Source organism: Streptopelia decaocto, assembly GCF_964273445.1.
Source record: "Streptopelia decaocto genome assembly, chromosome: 4".
Taxonomy (NCBI): Eukaryota; Metazoa; Chordata; class Aves; order Columbiformes; family Columbidae; genus Streptopelia; species Streptopelia decaocto.
In genome coordinates this window covers 72,429,274-72,439,552 of record NC_138658.1, presented here as the reverse complement: position 1 = coordinate 72,439,552, position 10,279 = coordinate 72,429,274, and positions in this window count along the sequence as shown.

Sequence of the window (10,279 nt, the reverse complement as noted above, 5' to 3'; positions counted from 1 at the left end):
AGTGACTAAGAAACTGACCAACTGTGTATAACATTCCATTCACGTGAATACTTCATATCAAAGTGGGAGATCGCAAGGATCTCGTCCCTTTTGCCTCTTTCCCTTTTCCCTGCTGCTTATGGCCGACCTTAGGAGAGGATCTTGCTGGTCGTCCCTGAGAACTGAGGCCTAGTGAGAGACTGAATCCAGCTCCGGTTGGCTGCACAGTCCAGTCCAGGACTTTGGTGGCCGGCTCTGCAGTTGCTGAGACTTTCAAGATTGGTTTTGTATATTTTGTATTATTTTCTCTATTCTTATTAGTAGCATTAGTAAAACATCTTTAATTTTTCCAACTCTCTTCTCTCTGTCCTTCTTTCCCTCCCGATCGCCTGTCCTGAGTGGGAAGGGGGGAGAGGGAGGGGCAAGAAGGGGGAAGTGGGGGGGGAGAGGAGGTTAACAATACATCTGCCAGGGTTTTATTGTCACCCCGCAATCTTAACCCTCGACACATGTTCACCACAGATCTCATGGAAGCCAAGAGCCTGACATTTTCCCCAGCATATAGAGCCCAGAATAACAAGCATGAGCCTTTCCTAGCAATAAATACAGGGGGATTGTGCACTTATAGCATGTCATGGAAAATCTTCAAGCCATATGCCCACATGTCTGCACAAACTCATGGGTTTCAGATGGCTGGACTTTCCTTGAGTGTCACTTCGCAAATACAATCACACCTACATCTTAAAGAGAAGTTTGGCACGATAAGGACCACTCCAAATCAGCTCATCTAGACCTCATCCACTACTGACTACAGTGAAGAGGAGCCTTGCCATTGACTGCACCAAGGTCTGGACTGGGTCTGCAACTGGGAGATTCTTCCCACTGCAGCCATTAGCTGTTCAGCTGATCTAAATTTGTCGGGAAGAATAAAGCAACCACCTGCTTCCAGTGACAGGAAAAGTAAAGCAAGATCAAACGCTAGCAGGAGGAGAGAATTCAAGCAATGCGAGAGGTGGTTGCATGCCATTTCAGAAGTCACCTTTTGCCTTTGATCTGTGCTTAGGCAGCGGGCACCTCCTGGATCAGGTGGTCATTGGAGAAGCGTGCCACCAAAGTCATCCCACCTTGAAGTCTCAAGTGTTTGCTTTCCCGGGGATCCTCCTCCTACTTCCGCTGCCATGTAAATCATCTGCCCTGAGATTTCCTTTAGAAAAGGCAATTAATATAGGTTAGGGAGCAGGGACCAGGACTCATGTCCTCCTCTAATGCAGGGATCATTCACTGCAATGAAGCTGAGACTGCGCTTTTATAACTGTATTATACACACACAGGTAGGTACTCTAGAGATCAGGAGGGAGTTATTATAAAAGCTGTTATGCCAACAAAAAAATAGCCCTGGCCCTGAAGAGCTTACAGTTTAAACACACAAGACGGGTAAAGGACTTTGACTTGAAGGATTTTAAAGACGAAGCGCTTGGAGACAAAGCAAGCTGCAGATCACGCAGAAAATCTGTGGCAAAACAGTGAATAAATCTTGCTTTGCTGAATCCTCATTGCTCCTCAGAGTGCTGCCTCATAATTGCTAACAAAGCCTTTGTTTTAGCAGCACACTTTGGAGAAATAAAATACTCTGCAGTTTTAATGCATCGAGCACATGCAGCTACCCTCTAAAAGCAGAGATCTACGGCAGGTGTGCATGCAGATATTTGACAACACTGGGCATGCAATAAAATAAACCCTTTGCATTTAGGTCATTGATACCCTTGGTGAGTGCTAACAAGGGGCAGAATCATGATGAAGCAAGAGCCTGGTCTCAGGTTACCCCATAAATTGGTTAAGGCTGCAGAGAGGATTAGAGTCCCAGAGCCATCCTAAGTACCGAGATGTCATTACAGCAAAATCAAAGGTAACCACGGGGCTTGGCAGGTAACTGTCAACAGCTATGGGAAAGAGCCAGCCGGGAAGGAGCTCTGTGTCAGGATGAAATTCAGCCACCTTTATTTTCATTTCAGGTGAGGGGTCAAGCAGAAAAGCTATCCCCAGAGGCCTTTATTTACAGTTTTCAAGGGAGCGGCTGATGAAGCATTTAGAGGAAGAAGGATGAACCCGCTTGTCCCTCGCTCCCAGAGCCCAGCCCGATGACAGACGGAGGATGCTGTAATGGCACGAGAGCTGGGAAGACGCCTTTTATGAATGAAGCAGCAGTGGTCCTAATGAAGCCGTTAACAAAACTCCCAGTGGCTTGAACAGGGACAGGACTTCATCTGTAATATTTGCAAGGAGACCAAGATCGTCCGGTCAGGACACTTGCTATCTGCAGTGCAAGAGCTCACTCCCAGCAGTGATAGCAACAGCAGTGCCCCATTAGCAGATTTCAAGGCATTTCTTCAGCCTGAGGTTTCTTTTACGTTTCTTCTCTCCATCCTACCGTGGCAACCAATCTGAATTTCTAGAAACCCACAATATGTTGTTTTTAAATTTGTATTCCTAGACATTCTCTATAAAAACCTTGTGAGGCTTTTGTGTTTCTCGGGATCTCCTGTTGATGAATGAATGTGAAAGCTACAAATAGTTTTGTGTTGTTGAGTCTAAGTAGATACATCCATGCTGGAAAAAACACCAAGGACTGTTCTTTGGCCTTAATCTCACATCCACACAGCCCAGCCAGCACTCCCCATAGCAGACCGGTCCCATGCTAAATACCCACTGAGCAATTTATAGCCTCTGAGACATGCTTGGGCATGGTAGAGTACAGTTAACACCAAAAAATGCCTGGCTCATGCTAATAATTTAACTTTATGGACTACTGCAGGTCAGTGGCTGAGCCTACGACCTGGTCTGGTTTAATGCAGCAGTGGAAATACAGCCTGTGTAGAAATACTGGGCATCCAGTATTTTTCTGTGTCGCTGTGAAGTTAATGGTAGATGACGTGCAAGGGAGTTTTAAGACCTCACAACTTCAAGCTGACCAGCACAGAGCCGAGTGCTTCCTTCCCTGCCCCAAAATCCCCACCCAGAAAACAAAAGGTGAAATTCCTCCTTTTCCACTCAAACATGGGAAACCTTCCTTCACCCTCCCTCCTCCTTGAAGACCTAAACCCTAACAGCAGCCAGTTTTGCAAGGGTTAACCAGTGTGAAATGAATGTGGAGAGACAGTCCAGGACCATAATCACTTATTATTTTCAGGTAATATGCTTTATCTCTGACTAATCTCCTCATCTGGAGAAACACTCACGGCAGACAAGAGCCACCGAAGTTATCTCTGATGATGGGGCTCTACGGACTAATGGCTGCGAGGGACCAAGGCCAAGGAGAGGACTTCAATTATGGCCTGAACTATGCTCTGGTAGCTGAAAAGCCATTGTTTAATCTACTAGAAATCATCTATTTTAGCAGATAAAGGGATTACATGGGTTTTCTTTTCCCCAAGAACAGCGTGTTATTCCAACTACTAATGGAACACTCGGTATTTAATTAAAGAAAAAGCAACACAGGCATCAACATCACTTCTGGGGAAATTCAAATTGATTGTCACCCTTTGATGCTGCTCAATCACCTCTATCTCACTCACCCTTCCTACAGCCCAGATTAAATCATCTGGTTCTCTCCATCCTGCACATTTGGTGATTTGATTTTATTTTTGGGGATCTCATCCAAAACTTTGGGACTACGCAATGCGAATTCACCACTCTACAGAAACCTCCTGACTTGTAAAAAGCCAGATGACCCACCAAGAGGAAAGTGTAGAAATTTCAGTTGAATTTTGCCCTTTTTCGACACACTTGGTGCTGGTTGCTGTCTGGCAGGGCTCTGTCTGCCCAGCCCATTAGACTGATCCCGTATCACAGGTCCAGTGTTTGGAAACCCAAAGTGGCTTCATTGCTCAAGGATGAACTTCAAACTGCTGCACACGTAAATCTTCTGTTTCCCCTCGCAGTTCTCTTGGCTTTGCCATCTCCATTTTCAGAGAGCTTTGCCCTTTCTTTTTTGTGTCCCGCGGACTAATGACCACAGAGGACAGTTACAAGTCATTCTCAAGTACTGCACTGTGTTCAGCAAATACAGACTCATGTCATCCACCCCTCCAGGTCCACAGACTGCAGACTCAAAGGGTCTACGAAGGAAGATTAGGGAGTAGCAGCTTACAGAGGCAGGTGTAAATTCAGTACATAGGTATGCACACGTCTGTTGAGAAATTTGTAAAGAAAAAAAAAAGGCAAAATGAAAACAAATAATCTAGCTTCTCCTACCATCAGCATCTTAATCCTTTTCCCTTTACCAAAACAAAGAACAGAGTACCTTGAAAGCGGTTATGCAGGCATCAGCCAGAATCTCCTCACACAGATGACTGTCCCTTTCATAAATCCTACTGCTGACTATTTCTGACATGTTCTCACAATCTGTAACATTTCCTTGCGAAGACTAGCTGCCTGTTTTTGTTTTGCCTTCCTGACCATCCATTTCTTTGCACATAGGCCATGGTCTCAAGGTCTGCAAGTCCAAGGACAGAGACCTACTGAATAGTGTGATTTTTACTATCACGATTTGGCTGTGCCTTTTCATGACTGTTTCAGACGATCTACGCCCATGTGTGCCAGCTACATCCTCCTTCAAATCTCTGTAGAGGGATCTCTTGCTGTCCTGTGTGGTGAAATTTCTCAGATAAATGGCGTGGTCTATCTTGTCCACCCTGCTGCTACCTGCCTGTGCAGTTCTCATCTCTTCTCCCTTTCCTCCTGGTCTTTGTCTGGCCCACGCCAATGTTTGATCTGCATCATTCATCACTGGACACAGCAACCTGGCTTGGCACATCTGATGAACTGGCACCACCACTGAAGATGTGATCATCCTCAGGCTCGTGATCTCCTTGTCTGACTTTGCCCAAAGTCCTTGGTGGCTGTAACTCCATCCTTCACTGTCTACAGGCAGCTCCAGAAGTTGCTGCAAATTATCAAGTCACTCTGTCTGCTACCAGGCATTGTGCTGAACCTGTTGTTCAGCTTGCTCTTGACCAGGACTGCTGACCTCACTGCTTCATAATGTTTTCAGCAGCTTCTTGCACATATCATATAGCCCTAGGACACTCCACACACCTCTTGCAACACACCGGGTCAAATGACTTTTTGAAATTGTGCAACTGAAGTTCTTGATATCTCCGAGCTTGCCGGTGACCAGCCTCTTGCACTGGTTTTGCTGCACTGTCCCTCTCACTTCGTGGAAACTGAATCCACCTTCTGAATCCTCCAGCAAGAAACACAGTGAGGAATTTGCTTAGGTATCAGGAAATGCACAGAATTTGGAAGGTTATAACTGTGGGAATTTACTTACTAGGATCCACTTTTCCTTGTTCAGGGGATCTTTTCTTCCCTGATAATATATAATTGCCTCGCTGGGTCAGTGACCCATACTACAGACCCATCAATCCTTTCTCAGCCACTCAGATTTCTTCAGTCTCATGACCCTTTTTTTTGCAGCCTCTGCTAGAAAGATTCTTCTTGTCATCCTGCTCCTGAAGCGTTATAATCTCCCAAACACTGAAAATCTCTTCATCTCTTGATCAGTGGTCTGTAAAGACCCTGGTAATAGTTCACCCATCTCTTCACCCTGTCCTATCAGCAGGGAGTTCTCTTCAACATTAATGTGGTGAAGAACACACTAGTTCTTCTTCCTTACCGTCAATTATAAAAGACCATTTTGACGTGGACTTTCACAATGATGTTTTAATGCTGTCTTGCTTTTTAAACCAACTCTCCTTGACTGCCCTTGCTATTTGACCTCTGTCCACCTGTGCATACGCCCGCTCAGGCTGTGTCTTTTCACCTACGCATTCTGCTTAGCGCTGGCCAGGTGGAGAACCTCTTCCAACACCCAGGCTCAGTGGCTGCCTGCTTTCTTTCTCACCAAGTCATGTGAAATAAATGTCGTTGAGACAGATGATGAGGTTATGACTACAAAAGACCACTGCTCCAGGAGATACCCATTGCTTGCTCTTCCTCTACTTGCTGATTTTGGTCTTCCTAAATGCCAATCAGAGTTTTTCAGCTCTGCTGTCCATTTAGTTTGCACTTGCACCTCTTTTTGCATACAGAGTCTGTAGAGGTTCAGGAAAGCCTGCAGACACTTGTCATGTTTGCTCATGGTTTGTATTGTCTTTGCCAGTCTTTGGCATGTGCCAATCAGTCACAAACGTCAGTCACTGGCTACATGATGGTTCACTCCCACGGTATGGCTTAGGCATGCCTTGGCTGGTAGCAAGATCACCTGAAATTCATCAAAGAAATAAAGGATATTCTTCTCAACACCTGTCATGGGAGTCCATATGTCTAAAAGTGCTACAGAACCTGTTTCACAGCCCTAAACTGAAGCACTGTTTCCTGAAAGGTGTCAAGCTTTGAATTGACAAGGGTTGTTTTTTGCTGGTTTTTTGTTTGGTTGGTTGGTTTGGTTTGGTTTGGTTTGGTTTGGTTTGTTTTACTACTGTGATTTGTGCTGATGCCTTTCTTGTGTTTTCCACCACTGCCTTAAAACAAGGTTTTCCTATATGGCATCACTACCTTGTCTGTCCACCTGATTTTCAAAAGACGTACACTATTACATTGGTACATCTCTAACTTGCTCATTAGCAGTGAGATTTTACCCAAAGTGACCTCAGATTCCTGTTTCTGTTGGTCAAAGTATCTAAATTAACCAAATAACCTGCCTGGCTGGGCACTGAAGCCTGGACAGAAATATCACTGTACAAAATAAAGCACAGTGCAAAGACAGCAAACCAGTTGAGGAAAGCTCCGAGTCTGGAGCTGGAGAACAGTGTAATGTTCAAGGCAGGACTGCAGATGGGAAGTGGGAACATGGGAGATCCCTGTGGACAGCCCACATTCATGCAGAAGGATCCAGGCTAAGGTTTCTCTTAGCATCTGTGTTCTTTCAAGTATGTATTAGAAAAAAAATTAAAATTGGTGGAGAATCCACAATAAGTCCTAGTAAGTTCGTAGAATCATAGATGTTCTTATAATTACGCATGACAGTAAAAAATGATACCTTGGATTCAATGAAGTTGCACACAAGGGTGTTCAGAGCTGTCTGAGGTTCCCTATGATATCTGAGATGTCTGCAGTGCCTGACATACTGAAACAGTGCCAGTGGGAGACACTGGAGACTGCAAAGCACCTCAAATAGTCCCAGACATCTGAATTGAGACCCCTTTGTCTGTCCTGCTTCAGCTCTGGCCACTGGTTCCTGCTACAACTTTGTCCTTTGTCCTCATGCTTCTGCTCTTTTGTAGGTATTTACACATTGCAAGCAGGTCACCCATCATATTCCCCTCCTGCAAGTAATTAAAGATTGTTCCTTGAGAAGGTTCAAGGCTTAGCTGCACGTTGTGGGCAGTGGTATCTTCTCAGGAACGTGGTTCCTACCAGTTTTGTTTGATGTCCTCTAGCTCTTGTATTTGACTAGATATCAAACAACTTCATCCCTGTTACTCTACCCTGCTACTCACGGTTTCATAGGAGCTATCATAATTTGATACAGTACCGATATAAAATTATTATAATTCTTTACTCCTATGCCTCATTCACCCCAAGATCACAACAAGGAACATCTGATTATTCAAAAGAACCACAAAAACATTTTAGAAAAGTATTGATTTCCGAGATGGACTCCATCACATCATCGATCTCAGATTTTTTTTTCCTAAATGTGTTTTTTTGCTTCTCCATATCAAAATAGACTCTGGCCCTTTCCTCCCCATTGCCATCTGGAGATCAAGGTAGTTCTGTGTCAGTGAACCGTGCTCTTCATTATTGAACAGTCTGTAGCCCCAGTTTTCAACTCCTACACATTCAGTCAACAATGATTCTTTATTCCCCCCCACAATCAGTTACAGAAACAGAATAACGAACCAGTTTCAACAGGACTTCCCTGCGAAGAGACTCAAGGATTCATTTTTCACAGTGATGTTTGGAGATCTCTACTGAACCATTTAGATCCACTTAATGTGCAACATGTTGATTTTATACATTTGTTTTTAAATCCACTTCCAACACGGTATTAATGAAACACTTTCCAAAGTAAGTTACGTCAAGGGTTGCTCACTCTTACCAGAGAACAACAGCAAATTGATTTGACAAGGCCTATTTTCTATATACACACACTCATTTGCATCAATTTCATTGCCTTCCTTTAAGAATTCATTAAGCAAGTGATGTACTTTTTTATTTGCATTTAACAGTGACAGGCTGACAGGCTTAGCATTACCTAAATAATTTTCCCACTCCTTTCAAATAATAAGCCAATATCAACTTTCGTAGTCCTCCAAAATCCTTCTGGTATCTCAAAATAAGAACTCAGCATTAATGGCCTACACGATATGTTCCTGGTTCTAAGAGCTCTGAAACACTTGACTGTGAATTACCAAAAGTGTCTGCTCATAAAATGTTTAATTTATGTGGTTGCTATTTAACATAAACCCTCATTATTAATGGAGCCCAAAATGTTCTTTCACCAGCACCTGATCATAACACACTATCTGATTTTTCCCCCAGACAAACATGGATAAGAAATATTACCTCAATACTCCTCCATTGTCTCGTGGTGGTGCTGATGGCAGCTCCTGTCTTTCTTTACAAATAGTTCTGATTATTTTTATCTTAGCTAACCATAAATTTATATTCTTTTACTCCCAGTACTCATTCCAGGGCAGAGGTGACTTATTCAGATGAATTAAGACCAAAATGTATTGGTCTTTACCTTACTCTATAGGAGTGATCACTGTAGGGAATCCAGCCCAGAGCTCCAAGTTCCACTTCAAATATCCCATTACACATTAAAAACATATAAAAAGCACAAATATATTGCTTTATTTCAGCCCAGGTCATCTTCTCACTTTAAGCAGGAGGGATGAAGCTCCCAGCTTAACACTCCTCCCAAAAACAGGCACTATCTGGTAGTACCAAGTTAACGACACCTCAGGAGGACTTCTTTAATGTTGCAAAAATAACATGCGGGATCAGAATGGGGATTTTTAAATGCTTTTTTATGAATCTTAAGCCCAAGGAGCGGCATGAGCAATGCAGGGTACTGAGAGCTTCTGCAAACGTGTTTCCAAACACCTGGAGCGTGAGCATAACCCACCCACAAACAACTGACCTTTTTCTGTCTCCCACCAGGCTCCTCTTTCTCCCAAAACCCAAAAGTCAGCTTTCTTTCCCAGGTTAGGTAAAATCACTTCTGACACACAGAGTTACTGACCCTGGTCACATCCCTTTGTCCCCAAAAACTCTGAGATTCCCACTTGCCACGGTCTCGCTCACAAGGTGTCTGTTTAATCCCAGTTTTATTAGGAGCACAGCTCCGGGTAGTTTACAGAGTTCAAAGACAATGAAGCTTTTAGCAAAACTTCGGCTAACAAGCTCCCGTTCAGTCAAGGGTTAGGCAGGCCCAGGCTAAAACCAACCTGGGGGGTAAAAAAAGGAGAAAAAAAATATAGAGGATGGAGAGAGGGTGTTCCTCTGGATCGGTGCCCCAGCCCACAGCCACAGAAACACTTGTGCAGCCAGAAGAAGCAGCCAGGAGTGGACACAGAGCAGAACTGCTTCTTTCAGCAGTGGTGTTCGCTCACAACAGCCTCAAGTGCTGGTTTAACTACGGCTTGTGATAAACTGTGATTTATTCCTTGCTTTGTAGTGGAGTCCAGGGGCTCCATCATGCTCAGCGCCTTGTAAACGCACCAGGAGAATATTTTCTGTTCTAAAACGCTAACCCTCAGCCTGCAGCCTGCAGTGCTTTTACAGACAGAAACAAAACCAAACCAAGCCAGTTGTTGGTAGCCTGAAAAATCACGGAATGAGGACACCTCCCCAGGAAATGTTTTAGGGTCTGAAAAACCAACAAAGATTTGGAAACCTCTGATCTTATAATAAGGTAAGTTGGCAAAATTTGATTGGCAGAACTTCAGTCCAATAGATGACTAGATACAAGGAGGGAAGAATATACATTATTCTCCTTAGGTTCAATCTGTATAAGACGTAGACAGAATACCCTTCCCAAATTCAAGGTACTGAAACATTTACTGCACAACATCAGATGTTCCCTTTCTGTTACACATTTACAGGACAAATCAGAGGGTGAATGAAAAAAAGAGACTTACAGACAGCAGATTAATAGGTATAAACCAGCCAGGAAGGAATAGGCTTAGGTGTAAATAAGGTAGTGGTACTACAGTTTAAATTTAATTTTAGCTGTTCTTAGTCAATTCCTTGATATTCTTGAGAATGAAGCCACAGTCCTGGACCACTGTGA